The following is a 22,088-nucleotide window of genomic DNA, read 5'->3' on the forward strand; positions in this document are numbered from 1 at the left end:
ATGGAGACATGGGGGTAGAATGGAGACATTGGGGCAGAATGGAGAGACATGGGGCAGGATGGAGACATTGGGGGCAGAATAGAGACATGGGGCAGAATGAAGAGACATGGGGGCAGAAGGGAGAGACATGGGAGCAGAATGGAGAGACATTGGAGCACAATGGAGAGACATGGGGGTAGGATGGAGACGGGGAAGAATTGAGAGACATGGGGGCAGGATGGAGAGACATGGAGCAGGATGGAGACATGAGGGCAGAAAGGAGACATTGGAAGCAGAAATGGAGAGACATGGGGGCAGAATGGAGTGACATGGGGGCAGAATGGAGAGACATGGGGCAGAATGGAGAAACATGGAAATGGAATGGAAACATTGGGGGCAGAATAGAGAGACATGGGGGCGTAATGGGGACATTGGGGCGGGATGGAGATATTGGTGGCAGAATGGAGACATTGGTGCAGAATGGAGAGACATGGGGCAGAATGGAGAGACAAATGGGGTAGAATGGAGACATTGGGGAAAGAATTGAGGGACATTTGTGCATAATGGAGAGACATGGGTGCAGAATGGATACATGGAGGCAGGATGGACACATGAGAGCAGAATCGAGAGACATGGTGGCAGAATGGAGAGACATGGGGGTAGAATGGAGACATGGGGAAATACTGGAGAGACATGAGGGCAGGATGGAGACACGGGGACATGATGGAGACATGGGGAAATACTGGAGCGACATGAGGGCATCATGGAGACACGGGGACATGGTGGAGACATTGGGGGCAGAATGGAGAGACATGGGGAAGAATGGAGAGATATGGGTCAGAATCGAGAGACATGGGGCAGGATGAGACCTGATGGCAGAATGGAGACATTGGGGGCAAAATGGAGACATGGGGGCAGAATGAAGAGATATGGGGGCAGAATGGAGAGATATGGGGGCAGAATGGAGACATTGGGGCAGAATGGAGAGATAATGGAGAGACATGGGGGCAGGAAGTAGACATGGGGCAGGATGGAGACACAGGAGAAGACTGGAGACATTGGGGGCATAATGGAGATACATGGGGGCAGAATGGAAAGGCATGGGAACGGAATGGAAACATTGGGGGCAGAATGAAGAGACATGGGGGCGGAATGGGGACATTGGGGCAGAATGGAAATATTGGCGGCAGAATGGAGACATTGGGGCAGAATGGAGAGACATGTGGCAGAATGGAGAGACAAATGGGGGTAGAATGGAGACATTGGGGAAAGAATTGAGAGACATTTGAGCATAATGGAGAGACATGGGTGCAGAATGGATACATGGGGGCAGGATGGACACATGAGAGCAGAATCGAGAGACTTGGTGGCAGAATGGAGAGACAAGGGGGTAGAATGGAGAGACATGGGGAAAGACTGGAGAGACATGAGGGCAGGATGGAGACACGGGGACATGATGGAGACATGGCTCAGGATGGAGACATTGGGGGCAGAATGGAGAGACATGGGGCAGAATGGAGAGACATGGGGAAGAATGGAGAGACATGGAACAGAATGGAGAGACATGAGGGCAGGATGGAGACATTGGGGCAGAATGGAGACATTGGGGCAGAATGGAGAGACATGAAGGCAGAATGGAAAGACCTAGGGCAGGATGGAGACATGGGGGTAGAAAAGAGACATTGGAAGCAGAATTGGAGAGACATGGGGCAGAATGGAGAGATGTGGGGGCAGAACGGAGACATTGGGGCAGAATGGAGATATTCAGGGCAGAATGGAGAGACATGGGGAAGAATGGAGAGACATGGAACAGAATGGAGACATTGGGTCAGGATGAAGAGACATTGGTGCAGAATGGAGGAACATGGGAGCAGGATGGAGACATGGGGCAAATGAAGAGACATGGGGCAGAATAGAGAGACATGGGGCAGAATGGAGAGACATGGGAACGGAATGGAAACATTGGGGGCAGAATGGAGAGACATGAGGGCGGAATTGGGACATTGGGGCAGAATGGCGATATTGGGGGCAGAATGGAGATGTTGGTGCAGAATGGAGAGACATGGGACAGAATGGAGAGACAAATGGGGGTAGAATGGAGACATTGAGGAAAGAATTGAGAGACATTGGTGCATAATGGAGAGACATGGGTGCACAATGCATACATGGGGGCAGGATGGACACATGAGAGCAGAATCGAGAGACATGGTGCCAAAATGGAGAGACATTGGGGTGGAATGGAGACATGGGGAAAGACTGGAGAGACATGAGGGCAGCATGGAGACACGGGGACATTATGGAGACATGAGTCAGGATGGAGACATTGGGGGCAGAATGGAGAGACATGGGGGCAGAATGGAGAGACATGGGGGCAGAATGGAGAGACATGGGGGCAGAATGGAGAGACATGGGGAAGAATGGAGAGATATGAGGGCAGAATGCAGAGACATGGGGGCAGAATGGAGAGACATGGGGAAGAATGGAGAGACATGGGGTAGAATGGAGAGACATGAGGGCAGGAAGGAGACATTGGGGGCAGAATGGAGAGACATTGGCATATAATGGAGCAACATGGGGACAGGATGGAGACATGGGGCAGGATGGAGACATTGGGGGCAGAATGGAGACATTGGGGCAGAATGGAGAGACATGAAGGCAGAATGGAGAGACAGGGGCAGGATGGAAACATGGGGCAGAATGGAGAGGCAAATGAGGGCAAAATGGAGACAATGGAGGAAGAATGGAGATATATGGGGCAGCATGGAGAGACATGAGGGCAGGATGGAAACATGGGGACAGGATGGAGACATGGGGCAGGACGGAGATATTGGAGGCTGAATAGAGCCATTGGGGGCAGAATGGAGAGACATGGAAGCAAGATGGAAACATGAGGGCGAATGGAGACATTGGGGGCAGAATGGAGAGACATGGGACAGAATGGAGAGACATGGGGCAGAATGGAGACATTGGGGTCAGAATGGAGAGACATGGGGCAGAATGGAGAGACATGGAGGCAGAATGGAGAGACAAAATGGGGGCAGAATGGAGACATTGGGGGAAGAATGGAGACATTGGGGGCAGAATGGAGACATGGGGGTAGAATGGAGACATTGGAGGCATAATGGAGACATGGGGCAGGATGACGACATTGGAGGCAGAATGAGACATGGGGTAAAATGGAGACATTGGGGCAGGATGGAGACATTTGGGGCAGAATGGAGACATGGGGCAGGATAGAGACACTGGGGGTAGGATGGAGACAATGGGGGACAGAATGGAGACATTGGGGGCAGGATGGACACATGGGGCAGAATGGAGACAAATGGGGGCAGGATGGAGACATGGAGCAGGATGTGGGACATCATTACGATAGGGACTAATTATGGATATTATTACTGTTTTGATGTATTTTAGTTTTAAGGATACTGTTTTCAGTATGGCGAAGGCCACGTCAAATTTTTGGTGAAAAATTAAATAAAATAAAAAAAAAAAAAAAAAAACACATTTAGTGACTGCATCTTTATTAACCCCTCCACGTGAGGGGTTAATAAAGATGCAGTCCCTAAATTATTATTATATTTTATTATTTTTTAACTAATTTTTCCCAAAAATTTGACGTGGCCTTCGCCATATTTTTGTGGTACAGCAGGCAGGAACGGGCTGCTCCCAACCTCCAGATGCCTATTTGTACCTGGCTGGAAACAAAAATACAGGGAAGCCCTTTTTTTAATTATTTCATGAATTTCATGAAATAATTGAAAAAAAATTGCCGTGGGGCTTCGCCCTATTTTTGTGTCCAGCCAGGTACAGCAGGCAGGAACAGGCTGCCCCCAACCACCAGCTGTCTATTTGTACCTGGCCGGACGCTGTCAGTGACGTGCATGAGGTGAGCCGAGTTCATTGGACATGACCTCGGCTCATCTTTATGCCGTCACAGCCAGACACTGAGGAGCGCAAGCATGCCTGCACTTCTCAGTGTCTGCGGCATGGCAAGCTGGATGGCAGTTTTCGGCTGCGATCCAGCCTGTCATGTGAATGTAGCAGAGCTGGAGCCATTCTGGGAACCATGGAAAGGTAAGGATGATGTTGGTTTATTATTTTACTTTTATTGCAGAAGACATTGGCTTCAGCTGGAATGGGCGTGATGGTAAGTATGGTTTAATTTAGAACCATAAAGAATTGTGTGTTTACTTCAATTAAAGGACTTTATTCTGGGTGTTTGTGTTTTTTTTTAACTTTGACTATGGGGTTAGTAATGTGGGTGTCTTATAGATGCCTCTCCATTACTAACCTGGGCTTGATGTCAGCTGGCATTATAAGCTGACATCAACTCCAGCCCTATTACCCCACTGTCACCGCTACAGGGCAGTGGGAAGAGCGAGGCTAAGTGCCAGAATTGGCGCATCCTATGGATGTGCCATTTCTGGGGTGGCTGACGGCTGGTGTTTCTAGCCTGGGAGGGGGCCAATATTCATGGCACCCTTCGTGGGCTATTAATATCAGCCCCCAGCTGTCTGCCTAGCCTTTGCTAGCTATTAAAATAGGGGGGACCCCACGTCATTTTTTTGGGGTCCCCCATTTTAATAGCTAGTAAAGGCTAGGTATTCAACTGGGGGCTGATATTAGTAGCCTGGGAAGCTCCGTGGGTATTACCCCCTTCCCAGGCTTCAAACATCTGCCCCAGCCGTCTGATTAACCTCCGCTAGAGACTAAAATTGCGGGGAACCCCACGCCAATTTTTTTTTTTAATAAATCCTTTATTTTAACACTAAATGACAAGTACAGTAATCAACACTATCACTGTACTTCTTATATATGTGACTGACATGTTTCTATCTATCTAATCTATGTGTGATGCTCTATTTTTTCTGTTATAAATTGTCGGGTAAGATGCTGAATTGCCGGCCGGCTTTTTAAAAGAGACTGCACATGAAAACACTATTATTTTTTTTAATAAATCCTTTAACACTAAATGACAAGTACAGTAAGCAACACTGTCACTGTACTTCTTATATATTTGACTGACATGTTTCTATCTATCTAATCTATGTGTAATTCTCTATTCATTCTGTTCTAAATTGTCGGGTACCAGTGAATGCCGCTGCTGAATTGCCGGCTTTTCATGTAATACATTCTACATTATTCTTCGTTGTTTTCCTTCATGTAGAATTAACCTACAAGGAAAGAAAGGGTTTATTTTCATTTCGATATTTGTGTCCCATTGACTTGCATTGGTTTTCGGTATCGGAATCGGCGATATCCGATATTTTTTGGGTATCGGTCCGATCCAATCCGATCCGATATTTCCCGATATCGGAAGGTATCGCTCAACACTATTAATGATCAGTATTGTAGTATTCGGTCACTATGTGGTGATAATATGTGGTCTGGTCATGGTGTGGTGGTATTTGTCCCTTGTATGTGGTATTATTCATTCACTATGTGGGGGCAATATCTGATCTGGTCACGGTGTGGCAGTTTTTGTCCCTTGTATGAGGTATTATTCAGTCACTATGTGGTGATAACATGTGGTCTGGTCAGGGTGTGGTGATATTTCTCCCTTGTATGTGGTATTATTCAGTCACCATGTGGTGGTAATATGTGATCTGGTCATGGTGTGACAGTATTTGTCCATTGTATGTGATATTATTGTTGGTCATTTTAAAAAATGTATGTGACACATTCCCTTAAAGAAAAATATAGAAAAATATATCTAAAAAGAGTATTGGATATTTTAAGAAATTTTTAATAGGTTAGAGTAGAGTTAGGCCCAGCCAAAAGAGTCTACCTTGTCATGGTAACGGCTTAAAAAATCTTTTGGCCAAAACAAAAGCTGCTGACTATGTATGTGATATGGTGCTTGATGGGAACTGTTATTGTGTGATTGGTGAGGACGTGGTACAGAAAGTGGAGATTTTCCAAGAGTGGGCAGTGGGACTGTGGACGGTTCGAGGGTGGACGCGGAGCTGACGTGGAGCCTGGGAGCAGTCTCAAGGTGGCCTGATAATTTTGCCAGTATGGGGCCCCGAAATTCCTAGTGGCAGCCCTGCACTTGTGCATGCAAATCAAGATCAACTACTGAAAGCTCCTTTTGCGATTACCGATACCGAGCAATGACATCCAAGATTTGCTTGATGGAGGACAGGGAATGCTGCAGGCAATGTATCATGTTTAGGCCACACAGGCTGCCCACAGTTGAAGTAAAAAGAAAATATATGCAAGCTCAACCTTGTTCGATGCTACAGATCTTTCAGGGAAGCTCGTAATTCACGATATCATAGGGCGTCAGTCAATGCAGGGGAAGAAAGGATATGATCGAGGTCCCAGATTCATATTTCCATGATGTGTTAAAACCAATAGTCCTTTATTATAAACAATATAAAAATTAAGGGGAAATATGACAAAATTAATAATCAGGCGGTAAAGCCTCTGGCAAGAGGGTGAGACTCTAATACCAAAGCCTAACAATGCTTGCCGTTCGAAACACGTATGGTTGCATGAATTTTTGTCTGCCTCTGTCCCCCCTCCACCTCTTTCCAGAGGTTTCACCGCTTGTTATTAATTTTGTCATGTTTCCCCTTAATTTTTAAAATGTTTATAATAAAGGACTATTGGTTTAACACATCGTGGAAATATGAATCTGGAAGCAGGATCATATCCTTTCTTCCCCTGCTCACAGTTGCACCAGCAACATATGCCTTACATGTGCATACCGTAACACATGCCAAAGATTTTTTTCGAGGATTCATACCCCATCTTCCAATGAGGTCCTTTAGGTTCCAGTGAACTTCAAGGTTTTAATTCGTTAGATATTTTTGTTTTGTCCTACAAAAATATTGAATATATTGCCTGAATGCCTGTTGAATGTATTGCCCAAATTCCAGCAGTCCTCCTGACCTTGGTGCGTTTAGAATTGTGGACTTACTGCACATCCTAATATGATTTCTTCCTATTTTCTTGGTACCACAAATTGGTATCTTTTGGCCATCAAGGGGAAGTTAAAGCTGAGAAACTCACTGTCTTGTGACACTTTTTATTGCTTTAGCCTAAAGTCTAATCCATAGCAACCCAGAGGGTCCAGGTAATCTTTGGTAAATCAAGTGACAATTACAGTTTACCATATGAGTGAGTGATTGCTTGTTCAAGTCCCCTAGTGGGACTAAAAAAAAATAAAAAGAATGGTTACTGCATCTATAACAATAAATACTGTTAGTTATTGAACCTGAAAAATAGATTAAATACAAACTGTAATCAATATAAAATTTGTACCCCATATAGTATTACAAAAAAACTTAAAATCATCACACAATAAAACAATTAATCACTCCTTTAACAGAAAAATAACAAAGTTTTGGGTCTCAAAATATGGTATGATGAGCTAATTATTTTTTTTTAAGTTGTTTTATTGTGTAATAGTCGTACAATATAAATAAAAAACTATATGCATTTGGGAATTGTGCAGAGTAAAGTAAACATATAATTTATATTGCATGGTGAATGCTTTAAAAATAAAACCTTAACAACATAAAATTGTGAATTGCTGTTCTCCAGCTCTCAAGCAAAAAAAAAAATGAAAATGTCACCCCATGAGATTTTTTTTTTTTGCTGCACTCTAAATGTGTAAAACATTTTAAATGTTTGTTATTTACTTATTACCTTGATGAAATGTATTAATATTTATTATTCGTACCAAAATGAAAAGAATTTGACTTGTTATATTTTTGAGTTTGCAATTTAAATTATGAAACATCTGGATATGGTAATGTCATGCGGCAAAAAAAAAAGTGGATGAGTTAAACATATGTTAGTAATTTTCATATATGACTAACTTATGACAAACATACACTACAATCTCTTTTAGGTATTCACCTTTGGTTATCATTTGTTATGAGCATCCAGTGTGTTGTGAGAAAAATAGACAGAAACATAGAACAATTTCATGTCTCAAAAGTACAGTGAAGCTTCTATGATCTCAAACATTTCATTATGTTTGTAGGTTAATGGATATTTTTAAAACTCAATTAAACAGTTGTATAATTTAGCTTTTGATGATCAACAACCCTTTATCTCCCCAAAAGAGTTTGCAACTATTTTTTGGTGATTCTTACTCATTTTATAAGAAATTTAGTGTGGCTGGACCATGAAAATTCCTATCCATTATCAATTAGCTTTGGGTTTGGACAACCTTGGACAATGTTGTGTAAGATGGACTTCTAAATATCTGGGTGTTAGCAAATTAAAACTTATGTTCACTAGTTTTCTTTCAATGTAGAACATGGGGAGCTCAATACCCAAAAACTATAGATTATTACTATACTGTAAAGACAGAGCTGTCATAGAATCATAGAATGGTAGAGTTGGAAGGGACCTCCTGGGTCATCTGGTCCAACCCCCTGCTCAAAGCAGGATTCACTAGATCATCTCAGACAGATGTCTGTCCAGCCTCTGTTTGAAGACGTCCATTGAAGGGGAACTCACCACCTCTCGTGGCAGCCTGTTCCACTCATTAATCACCCTAACTGTCAAAAAGTTTTTTCTAATATCTAATCTGTGTCTCCTCCCATTTAGTTTCATCCCATTGCTTCTAGTCTTTCCTTGTGCAAATGAGAATAAAGATGATCCTTCTACAATGTGACAGCCCTTGACATATTTGTAGACAGCTATTAAGTCTCCTCTCAGTCTTCTTTTTTGCAAGCTAAACATTCCCAAATCCTGCAACCGTTCCTCATAGGACATGGTTTGCAGACCAGTCACCATTCTGGTCGCTCTTCTCTGAACTTGCTCCAGTTTGTCTATGTCTTTTTTAAAATGTGGTGCCCAAAACTGTACACAGTATTCCAGATGAGGTCTGACCAAAGAGGAGTAAAGACCGATAATGACTTCACGTGATCTAGACTATATGCTTCTGTTAATACATCCCAGAATTGTATTTGCCTTTTTTGCTGCTGCATCACACTGTTGACTCATGTTCAGTCTATGATCTATTAGTATACCTAAGTCTTTTTCACATGTACTGTTGCTTAGCTCTATTCCTCCCATTCTGTATATGTTTTTTTCATTTTTATTGCCCAGATGTAGTACTTTGCATTTTTCCCTGTTAAAAACCATTCTGTTGGTTGCTGCCCACTGCTCCAGTTTATTTAGGTCTTTTTGAATCCTCTCTCTCTCTTCTCTAGTATTAGCTATCCCTCCTAGCTTTGTGTCATCAGCAAATTTAATCAGTTTACCCTCAATTCCTTCATCTAAATCATTGATAAAGATGTTGAACAATACAGGTCCCAGGACGGAGCCCTGTGGTACCCCACTTGAGACATTCATCCAGCTGGATGTGAAGCCATTTACAACCACCCTTTGAGTCCGATCACTAAGCCAGTTATGAATCCACCTAACAGTTGCCTGGTCCATTGCATACTTGGTCATTTTTTCAATAAGGATGGTGTGAGATACTTTGTCAAATGCTTTGCTGAAGTCAAGATATACTATATCTACAGCATTTCCCTGATCCACCCAGTCAGTGATTCTGTCATAGAAGGAAATTAAGTTAGTCTGACATGACTTGTTAGTTACAAACCCATGCTGACTCTGGTTAATCACTTCATTCTTATCCATGTACTTACATACATGTTGTTTAATAATTTGTTCAAAGATCTTTCCTGGTATAGAAGTCAGACTCACCGGCCTATAGTTCCCTGGGTCCACCTTCTTCCCCTTTTTGAAGATAGGAACAACATTTGCTCTTCTCCAGTCTTCTGGGACTTCTCCTGTTCTCCAAGAATTTTCAAAGATTATGGAGAGTGGTTCTAAAATTTCTTCTACGATCTCCTTCAGTACTCTGGGGTGTAATTCATCTGGACCTGGAGACTTGAACTCATTTATGTTAGCTAAATATTCCCTCACAATCTTTCTGTTTACAGTCAGTACACTGTAAAAAAAATCTAAGGATATTTACTGACATTGTTCTAAATTCTTCACCAAACCTCACACATTATCCTAAATGCATACTTGTTATATCACATCCAGACTATGCTTTTTGTGATATAAAAACAACATAAAAATAAAAAGGCGGTCCAGGGCAATTTTAAACAAACACGAAGCACTCCCATTAAAGTTTTTATCCTCTTAATATATTGCAATCATCATATTATATAGTACTGTGTAGTTACAATTGCTCATTTTGCCTTTCTACCCAGTTATTTTTTCACTTTTCCATTAGGTCTATGACATCACATGATTAAAAATAGACAAACTGAATTCTTCTAAGATCTATGTAGAAACAGGTAGTCTCTTTTCTCTCTCTTTAACTCCTTACCCAGCTGTTCCACTCCTCCCCCCTGCCAGGGACTTCGCAGTTTTGTAGAACAGTAATTCTAATGATGACTCATTCAGGGAAAAAAGTCTTCCAGTTTCTACATAAAGCTTAGAAGGATTAAGCTAGTCAGTTTTTAATCACATGGTGTCATAGACCAAATGGAAAAGAGAAGAATTAACTGGGAAACAGGGAAAAATGAGCAATTGTAAGTACACAGTGTTATATATGATGATTGCAATATATTAAAATAATAACAATTTTGAGGGGAGTGTTCTTTAATACTTTCCCATTTGTAATCTGGATTATAAAGTAAATTAAACATATTATGTATACAGTAGACATGTGGAGCACTGTGTAAATATCACCTAGTACTATACACTTTGAGCTTGTTCATGTGGTTCATCAACATTTTGCAATTTTTAATTACTACAGATGAGTGAATCCTAGTGTCCGGTGCTGAACTCCGAACACGGACTTCTTCCGGAAGACTGTTTTGGAGTTCAGGGGTAGTTTAGAGGAGAGAGAGACAGAGAGAGAGACTCTGTGGGGGTACCCTGCTTCCTTTGGCAGCCACCTAGCCCATACTACAGCCATTTTACAGCAACAAAGTTTGGGTCCCCATTGACTTTTATAGGGTTAGGGTTCGGGTTCAAGTTAGGGTACAGTTCTTTGGACTAAAGTTCGGTCAAATCCGACAAACCCAGTCTGCTCATCTCTATTATTGATACAATTTTGGTTTACTTGTGTAAAATGTATAGGTTCTTGTATTCAAAATGATGTTTAGGAAAATGAATCATCATCTGAGCACAAACATATTGAACAAGTTTTACTTTTATATTAACAATTAAAGCACCACTCCAGAGATTTTTTTTTATTTATCACTTTCTTAGGTATCATGTGTGTAAGTATCATGAACATAGCAACATACTCATTAGTCACCATCTTCTCCTGGTTTCAGTAGCACTTTGGTTCATAATAGCAGCGTAGTGTTAACTTGCAAGATCAATGTAAGCCTCTGAATGAGGCTCTATAGCCTTTTTTGAATCTTATAGACTCACATTTAGAAAATTTAAAAAGTGACTTAAAAACTCCACAACAGCAACCACTGTGTGATTTGGCAGGTCGTAAATGCAATCACATGGTGCCACCAAGAAACTGGAGCACCGCTGAAACTGGGAGAGGACGATGACTGAGAAGTGTGCTGCCAATACATTTACACAAATTATATCTAACAAAGGGAAATACAAAAAAAAATAACTGAAGTGGTTCTAAAATACTATAATAATTATAGCAACTGTTCCACCGGTAGATTCAAAAAATGTCTATACAAACAGATGTACAAATACTTTATTGTCTAAGATGTGCTGACAGCTAAAAACTGATTGGTTGTTGGATTACCACTTCTTTTCTTACTTTCTTGCTTGTGGAACAGCTTTTACAAATGGTCCCCCTATGTGTAGGTTAAATAGTCAGCATTGGTAGATTTCAATTTCCTAGAGCTAATGATTAGCTTCACTTTGATGATTTCTACATTTCTTTCTAAATTATAGCAGTCTGTACAAAGGTCCATTCACAAAAGGCAACTGAATTCCATGGCGGCCTTCACATCATAAATAATAGATGAAGTTTTTAAGTCAGTAACACAGTCTTAAAGGAAAGCAATTAATTTGAAATAATTTCATTACTGGGAACTGACAACACAGCCTGAAATGTTGTCCATTTTTTTGATATTTGTTTGTACTAATATCTTGCAGTGATAGTGACGTTTAAACACATTGACTATAATATTATCAAAACAATTTCATTGTCATATTTTATTTTATTACATGAGGCATCACAGGATTGCCTCAAATTACCTTGGTTCCATTACTCCCTAGACCACTTCTGCTAATTTTAAAGGTGCATTTGTTGGTAATCAGTATAGACTTAAGAATCCCTGGACACGACTGAAAGCAATAATGAGAGTTAAGGTCCAGACTAACCCTTAGCTGCTGTGTACATGCAATCAGAATAAAGCAAATGGCTTTCCAAATGACAAAGTGTGTGTTTTTTTAATGATAATAAATCAATCTTTAAAGAAGTAGAAATACTTATTAGTTTTATTCTCTGCCGGGTTGTAAAAGAATAAGTAAGCACTCCAGCTTAAAGGACCAGATGACTTTCACATATACATATATTTAGAAAAGGTCATACATCAAAAGGGTAATTTTAACTAGCACTATGCACAAAAGAAACATTATTTTATTTAGTGGGTGGTGTGTCCACTTAAGTGACTACCCTATATGAAAGCTGCAAAGATTAATTTAGAAAACGAAATAGAGCTCTGTGAAATGGCTTTCTAGCTGAAAGTACACATTGTTTATACAATATTTAATATTCAATATCTCAATAAATGGGATTTATTAATTTCTGGAGTAGAGCAGGATGTTTCAATTTTATTGCTCCTCTGGTACTATAAATACACTTTTTAAGTTGAATATTTCAATGTACTTTATATGTTCATGTATATGTAATAACTGATTATTCATCCAGAAATACTTCCTTAATCCTAATAAAATGTACAGATAGACTATGAGAAAATATTTAGACAATGAAAATATTTTTTAAAGTGATGGTTTGCATATGAACATTGGTATAGCACATCGATAGTAATACAATTCTATATATCGTTTTCATTTTCCTAACAGATAAGGAAATGTAAATAATCACAGGGATTGTTCTGGCAATACATATGCTTTTCTTTTTACTCACTTTAAATGTGGCCCCAAATAAAATATATTTAAAAACTATAGCCCAATCAAAATATGTTTCATGCAACCGCCAATTTGCCTAGAAATATAATGTGGCCCACAGACATCTGAGATCTAATGTTCACTTCAATTGAAATTAGGGGGTATTCCACATTAGTCTGACTGTATTACAGTTATTGTTCCGAAAAAGATTCTATGCATCATGGTGCCCTAAACAAAACAAAAAAAACACAGCAAAAAACTTTAAAGCACCTCTCTAGCTGTTTTTATTCTTTCAGTGCTGGAGTGGTGCTCCTAATGTGAGGTCCCTGCCCCAGGTCTTATACTCACCCTTCTGCGTCTTCACCTTTTTTCGCGCCACTCCAGTCCCACGACAGCAACGTCTGACTGGCCGGATGATAGAAGTTACGTCACAAGCCCTCTATGAGAGACAGAACAAGGCTCTCATAGACTTGTATTATGTCGTGACCACCGGCTAACTGTATAAAACACTGAACCAATCAGGATGGTCACAAACTGCCAGAGACCAATGGAAGCTGTGGTGAGAGAATAGATGGCAGCAGGTAAGTATGAGAGTAGACTCATGGACCTTAGATTCAAAAGCACTACAACAGTGATTAAACAAAAAAAATGCTGGAGTGGTGCTTTAACACATGAAGTGCCCAAGGTTCAACAGCAGTAGCAGCAGAACATTGGCTATGTCTAGGTTAGACAAATAGTCTCACCTAGCAGCATTCAAAAAATGTGAATAATTATTGAGAAAAAAAATAACAATGGTACCAACCTGTAACATTTTATTAGTGACAGTACCTTTCTTCTCTTGCTAATTTAAAAAAAAAGAATATACCCCCCCCACACACATAATCATATCTATAATAAAACCGGGGATGCGTGTCTCTGTCTGAAGCCTTTATAGACCGTGAATGTGTGACGCGCAGTCTGGCTCCAGACAGAAGCAGGCATCCAGCCGTTACAGGTAAGAGGAGTGTATGGCGCCGGAGATCGCGGTATGCGTAGGCACTGAACGCATACCGTGATCTCCGGCGCCATACTTAGATACTTACCTGACCTGGAGGAGCATTGCCGCAGCGCCTCTCTTTGCTAGAGACCAGGGCAGGAGTGAGGCGTCGGATCGGCGCATGCGCATAGTGCTATCCGGCGTCAATTTACTGAAGACACATTTGAAGTGTCTTCAGCAAAATGGCGCCTGATAGCGTGGTGCTTCGGCGCCGCACTCCTCACCCGGCCTCCAGAAGAACAGGGCACAGCAGTGCTGGAGCACAGGTAAGAAAGGTGAGTATAAGTGTTTATTTTTTTGTATGTGTGTGTACAGCGTGAAAGGGATGAGGGGGCCACACATACCAGGATTGGGGGATGAGGCGACCATGCATACCAGGATTGGGGGGTGAGGGGACCATGCATACCAGGATAAGGGGTGAGGGGTGCGATGCATACCAGAATAAGGGGTGAGGGGTGCCATGATACCGGGATTGGGGATGAGGGAGCCATGTATAGCGGAATTGAGGGTGAGGGGTGCCACGCATACCGGGATTGTGGGTGAGGGGTGCCACGCATACCGGGATTGGGGGTGAGGGGTGCCACGCATACCGGGATTGGGGGTGAGGGGTGCCACGCATACCAGGATAGGATGGTGGAGACAGGATGCAGGCAGCGCAAATACCAGGGGGGGACAGCACATACCAGCATGGGAGACCATATGCCAATAAAAATGTAGATATGTAGATAGATAACTAATATAGATAGATATATAAATGAATCTTAAACCTTGACTCATCAGAGCACAATACAGATTTCCACTGATTTAATGTCCTGTCCTTGTGTTTCTTGGCCTAAATAAGTCTCTAATTGTTTGTAGTCCTCAGTAGTGGCTTCTTTGCAGCAGTTTAACCATAGAGGCCTGCTTCTTGCATTCTGTTCTGACAGTTGATGCTGAGATGTGCCTGCTACTTATTATCTGTGCATCATTTCAGATGGCTGTTATCTGAGGTGAGGTCAGCTTGTGATTTCTGAGGCTGTTATCTCTGATGATGAACTTATCCTCTGCAGCAGTGGTAATCATTGGTCTTTTTTTCCAGGGATGGTTTCATGAGAGCCAGTTTCATCAAAACGATTGATGGTTTTCATGATTGCACTTGAGGATACCTTTAATGTTCAAGAAATTTTCTAGTTTGACTTCTCTTCATTTCTTAAAGTAATAAAGGACTATCATTTATTTTTACTCTTTTGAGTGTTTTTTGCTATATTCTGACTTAGAACAGTTATTGAATTGGGCTCAGCACTGTATGGAAATGTGTACAAATACTGGCTTTGCAAAACACACTTTCAGAAGACTGGTAATTCCACAAATCAACTCTTGATGAGGTATACCTATTCATTGGAAGCCATTCAGGGTGACTACACAACGAAGCTGCTGTCAGACGAGTAAAAGGAGGTACAATGTGCAAATTCTAATTTATTTCACAAATGTTTCTTTACTCTTTGTTTCCATATGTGTTCATGCATGGTTTTGAAAAACATTGCAGGAAAAGGTGTGTTCATACATTGACTTGAAGCCAAGAAGATATATCAGCACCAAGCAACATGCGGTATCGTGTCAAGAAATTCCTTGTCCTGTGAGCTGTGCGGTATGCCAACTGGACTTGGTGCTCTGCTGAACAGCATAAATATTGAACATCAAAAGAAGGAAAAACAGCACTCAACAATTCAGTAAAAATTAATAGTCCTTTATTCCATTCTTTGGGACATGGACATGGAATGCAGGGAAGCAAAGGAATGTGTGGAGAGGAAGAAACAGGACAAGGGCCGTTTTGCGTTAGTTCAATGCTTCTATGGGTCCAGGCTGTCATCCTGTTTCTTCCTCTCTACATATTCCTCTGCTTCCCTACATACCCTGTCCATGTCCCGAAGAATGGAATAAAGGACTTTTAATTTTTTTTACTGAATTGGTGAGTGATGTAATTCCTTCTTTTGATGTCAAACTTTGACTTCCCTTATATAAAAAGTATTCCATCAAAAGTGTTGCAAATTGATGTAATTATATGCCTATAAAATTGTTTATGTATGATATTTAATTTTTATTAGAAAGAATAAAATTCCACTGTACTTGAAAGCCTAGCATGTTATATTATCAAAAGAAGTATCTGTATATAAATCTTTCAAATGTTGCTAAAAGAGAAAACCTGTTATGTTATACATTTGCACAATAGGAGCATATAGGTACAGTATTTAGTAGAGTTGAGTGAATATCCAGAAATTTAATTTGGGTGTTATGTGCTGTACAGAGGGACCCAGCAAGATTGACACCAAAGCAGCAAAGGCGCAGCCACAAACGCACTTGGCTCAAGCTGCCCAGCTATAAAAGCCCTAGTATGGACATTGTCCCCTCCCTCAAAACAAGGAGACCTAGGATAGAATCCTAAATTACAGAAGAAAGGAGACATCCCCAAACCCTCATGGTGCCTATTGTTTAGGGTGAACTTTGCCAAGGCTAAGTATGATCACCAATCATGCTGAGTATGAGAGCAAAAGACTCTTAGATAGGACTCAATACACTTGCTGGTTCGCTCTGTTTGCCCATTAGATTGAGGATGGTATGCAAATGAAAATAAGAGCTCCAACCAGAGGTGTTTACACAAACCCTCCAGTATCTGGAGATAAAGTGAGACCCACGATCGGAGACTATATTCATTGGAACCCCATGTAATCTTACCACCTGAACAAGGAATAAATCTACCAAATCCTGCACATTGGGCAACTGAACCAAAGGAACCAAATGGCATTGTTTATAAAATCAGTCCACAATAACCCACACCGTAGTCATACCCTGGGAGTCAGGGAGATCTGTAATGAAGTCTGTGGATATATGAGACCAAGGACATACATGAACGGGCAAAGGGAGAAGTTTCCCTTCTGGAGCGATGCGAGGCACCTTATTCCTGGCACAGATCTTCCATGCCTTAACATAAACTTCAACATCCTTACCCAAGGACGGCCACCAATACTTTTAGTTTAACGGGTGACAGGTCCCCTTAATGCCAGGGTGGCCCACTGCGACTGAGTCAAGACACTCTATGAGTAAGCCCAACCGTAACTGCACCGTAATGAATAATTTATCATTCCCTGAGCCTTAACCACCTCCCAAGCTAAATTGACAAAAGCGACTACATTGCCCAATGGAAGAATGGAGTCAGTTTCCGTAATTTCAGACTCACTAGGACAAAGACTCCGAGAGAGAGCATTTGCTCGAACATTCTTGGCCCCAGGGAGGTAAGGGATCTAAAAATTTAATCTGCTAAAATACAAGGCACATCGGACTTTTCTCGAGTTCAGCCTTTTAGCATTCTCTAAAAAAACAGATTCTTATGGTCATTAAGCACCATGAATGGGTGCTTGGCTCCCTCAAGGACATACCTCCACTCCTCCAGAGCTAACTTTATGGCAAGAAGTTCACAATTACCGATGTCATAATTGAGCTCTGGAGGAGAGAATTTCGGAGAAAAAAAATGCGCAAGGCCTCAAATGCGTTAGAGTGGTGGAACCCTGGGAGACCACCACTCCCACTCTTACCTCAGAGGCATCCACTTCCACCACAAAAGACTTATTGACATCAGGATGGATCAAAACTGGAGTGGAGGAAAAGGCCTTCTTAAGTGTATTAAAGGCCTTAATGGCCTCCAGTCCCCAATTAGACATATCTGCCCCCTTATGGGTAAGATCTGTGAGAGGTTTCACCACCTTCGAAAAACCCTTATTAAACCTGTGGTAATAATTGGCAAAACCCCAAAAATGCTGCAATTCCTTGAAGTTAACCGGTTGTGCCCACTCAAACACCGCCCTCACTTTCTCGGGGTCCATCCGAAACCCCTGTGGTGGACAGAATGAGTGCCAGGAACACCAACTCCTGCACTTCAAAAACACATTTTTCTTTTTTGACATAAAGAATATGATCCTCCAGTCTTTTCAGGACGGTGCACACATGGTCCTTGTGTGCAGCCAAGTCCCTGGAGATGATGAGGATATCATTGATGTAATCAATAGCACAAAATATAATTTACAAGCATTTTAAACACAGTTGGACCATTATGGAACCCAAAGGGCATGATACAATACCCATAATGACCCTCGGGGGTATTGAAGGCCATTTTCCACTCATCCCCCCACTTGATGCGAACATGATTATAAGCCCCCCGAAGGTCCAGCTTAGTAAACAACTTGCCCCCACCAATTGGTTAAAGAGGTCAGGGATGAGTGGGAGAGGGTCCAGTTATGTGATTGAGCTCACGATAGTCAATACATGGTCTCAAACCACCATCCTTGTTGGCCACAAAAAAGAACCTTGGTCCAACCAGGGATTTAGAAGGGCGGATAAACCCATTTTTCAAATTTTCCTGAATATATTCCTTCATGGCTTGCCTCTCGGGTTCTGACAGGTTAATAATTCTGTCCCTACATAACTTTGCCCCCTCAATGAGCTGAATGGAATAGTCCCTCTTCGGAAAACACCTGTGGGAACTCTGCCACATGCCATGGGACCTTGGAGGTAGAACCTACTACCTCAGGAGGCTTGAAAATACAAAGGGATTGGCAGTTGGAGAACCACTTAACAATATCCCCCCTTTGCCAGTTAATAATAGGGTTATGAGTACGAAGCCAAGGGAGACCGAATGAAAAAGAAAGATAGAAGAAAAGGGGTGCTCTGGGTGAAACCTGTGGATTGAGGACAGGGATGGGGTGAGAAAACTGCTCACCTGACCGGGTTGTGCACCCCTGCACAACCCCGGGAATAGCCTGGAGAGCGGAGGTCCACAGTGCCATGCTGCTACAGCTTGGGCAGTCACGTGACCAGCAGTGATGTCACGGCAGTTCCTCCTGAGTCACAGGTCCTCCTGAGGCACAGGTCCTCAAGAAAACTCGACTCCCAAGGGAAAGGCAGCTCCTTACGGCTTGCAATATGTAGGCCGCACTATACAGATCATGCATGCCAGGCTGAACAAGCATAGGCAAAATATTCATAATTGTTTTGTTTTCCACAGCGTTTCTAAACATTTCTCTATTGAACATCATAAAGATCCACAATTTTTACAACTGATCATTATTGATCAGATTGGGGACACTGTCATTGATAGATTGAATTGTTTGATCAATAGGGAGAGTTACTGGATATATAAATTGGGGAATCTTTCTCCTGAGGGATTAAATTTAACATTGGATAATGTGGTACACTAGTTTTTGCCATTTATGAGTGTACCATTCACCTGTTATGCATTGTTTTGTTGTTTTATCTGATCTTAATCTGTTTTATACCATATAGGGTTAAAATTATCAGTGCCTGATTGTTATCTACCAACCGATGTGGGTTGGCTATATAATACCATCCTTGTAATTTCACCTCATGACATGAAGAAGGCAGTATTCCACTGCCAAAACATGTGTTGTTTTATTGACCTAATTAAGGTGGTTTTTATTAATTCCTCTTCACCATTCATTCCTTGGCACTCCATAGACCATGGCTTTGTCCTTCATCTGCAAGGGAGACATAATAACACAACATAGCAGTAGGAAGATCCTGTAAAATAACAAAGCATTTATCTTCCTTATGCAGACAACCTGTGGTGATAAATACTGGTTCAGCGGTGCGATACCCAATACTCTGGGCAAGGGGAGAATTATCAAGAGAAGATAATGTTATAGAACCATCCGAAGAGATAACAGGAACCTCCAACTCCTTGGCCACAGCAGCATTTAAAAAACTTATCTCAGCTCCGCAATCAACAAGAGCATAACACTCCACACTATTACCGCTAAACGTGATAACAATGGGTAAAAGTACCCTAACTGGAAATCTCCAAACCCAGCTGGCGCGGTAATTTCCCGCCGGCTCCATACATGGACATTCACAAACCAGAGGGCACTAGGAACCGCATAAAAGACACTGTTGCTGATGCATTCTTTGCTGCCTTGATTCCCGAGAGGTACCAACTCCAAAAAGCTGCATGGGTTCTCCCTCAACCTTAGGACCAGCAGAGAGTATGGATGATCTCCACCCAAGGAACAATCTTTCCTGACACCTCTCCCGTCTTCTCCGATCGAGTCGCACAGCTAAAGTCTTGGTGGCCTCCAATGACCAGGGAGGAGAGTGGTGCACTAGCATATCTTTAATATGTTCATCAAGCCCAGACAGGAAAGTACTATGAAGAGCAGTATCATTCCACCCAATCTCTATGGCCCATCTACAAAACTGGGAGCAGTAGTCCTCTGCAGTGAGGTTCTGCTGATAAAATGCCTTAAGATGGGAATCAGTTAAAGCCACCCAGTCTGATTCATCATAAATCTGTCCCACAGCCTTAAAAAATTCATCCACTGACAAGAGTGTGGGTGAACCTGAGGGGAATGAAAATGCCCAAAACTGGAGATCCCCTCTAAGAAAGGAAATAACAAGACCCACCTAAGTACCTTCATTCCTGGAAGAAACGGTGAAGTTGGAAATATAATTTGCACCCCTTCTTATAATTATTATACCATCTCCCCCCAAAAAATCAGGAAGAGGCACTATATGTTCTATGGGAATTACTCCCGCTGCAGGACTGGTTTTAGAACTTACCTGTGTCGGGGGAACCCCTGAGCCAGGGTCTGACAATGCTGTTTCACGGTACCCGCCAAATCCAGGAACATTCCAAAAAGACCCTGCATCTGGTCAGTAAGCTGCTTGACTGGATCCATTTTGTTTTCATATATATAAATATGGCTGTTTATTCTGTTATGCACTGTGCAGAGGGACCCAACAAGACTGACACCAAAGCAGCAAAGATGCAGCCACAGATGCACTTGGCACAAGCTGCCCAGCTAGGTAAGTCCTTGAGGGCCGGGAATACTCTTCAGCCAGCTCCCAGTAATTGGAAGGGGGACTTTGGCAGAGCCCTTCCCAGACCTACTGTCGCCGGACAGCTGGCATCTGGTGACGCAGCTGGTGCCTAGTCACAAACCAGGTGAGTACCTCTGCAAGAACCCGAGGTAGTGAAACCAGAAGAGAAAATGAGAAAACCCCTGAAAAGATAGCAAGAATAATGCTAGCACCACTCACCGCCAAGCACATAGGGAACTGCAATAAACAGCAAAGGACTGAGCAGGGAGCCTGATTATATAGCCCGCCTAATGATCAGGTGTTGATTGCCTCCCAATCATCCCCAGACAGCCACTTCCTGCTAGCTTCAACAGCAGACTGGACAACATCCTACCACTGCATAGGGTCAGACAAAGCAGCATCCTGAGTTGCCTGTCAACCAGGGAAGACAGCGTCCCATCTTCCCTGGGCAGAGAAATCAGAGAGACACAGCGTCCGGCGTCCTCACACATCGCACAACACCAGAACGCGATGCTCCACAAGAAATGGACAGTTTCCCAGCATGCGTTGTAACTCAGCCTCTAGAGTCAGCACAATGGCGGCGCTTGTAACCAAAGTAGCGTAGCACCGGACCTGCTCCATTCCCAGGTGGGAGCACAGAATCACGATTCGTAACATTGGGTACATTTATTCAAATTAGAGAATGAATTAAATTTGCGCTAAATAAATTCAGTGATGTTTGCCGCGCCCATGATGACACCATTGATGTGCGCTGTATCCCCACATGACAAAGTGAGGCCTTGTCAGTATTGGTGGTGCCCGCTAAAGACCTGGAAGGGAAAGAAGGTAAAGAAGCCAATCAGAGGAGTGAATGGCGATCAGGGAAGAGCGATAGTGGTGAGACAGATATGTAGAGGAACAAGGAAAGAGGAGTATAACAGTTTATTGTTTTTTTTTAAACCACGTCTCAGCCCTCAGATTCTAGTAAAATGTCGGTGGGCTGTCTTCTGTTTTTCTGGATTGCTGCTAAATAAATCTCCCAAGATTTGCATTCACTTGATTCCATATATTTTGTTAAAATCTAAATGAGTTTTATTAATTTAGAAATGATTTGCTTGTGTCTAGTATTCTGATGAATAAACCTCTAATTGGACAAAACATAGTATAACGCTTGCCTAACAACTCAAAC

Source organism: Phyllobates terribilis, unplaced genomic scaffold, assembly GCF_046119375.1.
Source record: "Phyllobates terribilis strain yellow unplaced genomic scaffold, ASM4611937v1 Scaffold_2__4_contigs__length_985480577, whole genome shotgun sequence".
Classification (NCBI taxonomy): Eukaryota; Metazoa; Chordata; class Amphibia; order Anura; family Dendrobatidae; genus Phyllobates; species Phyllobates terribilis.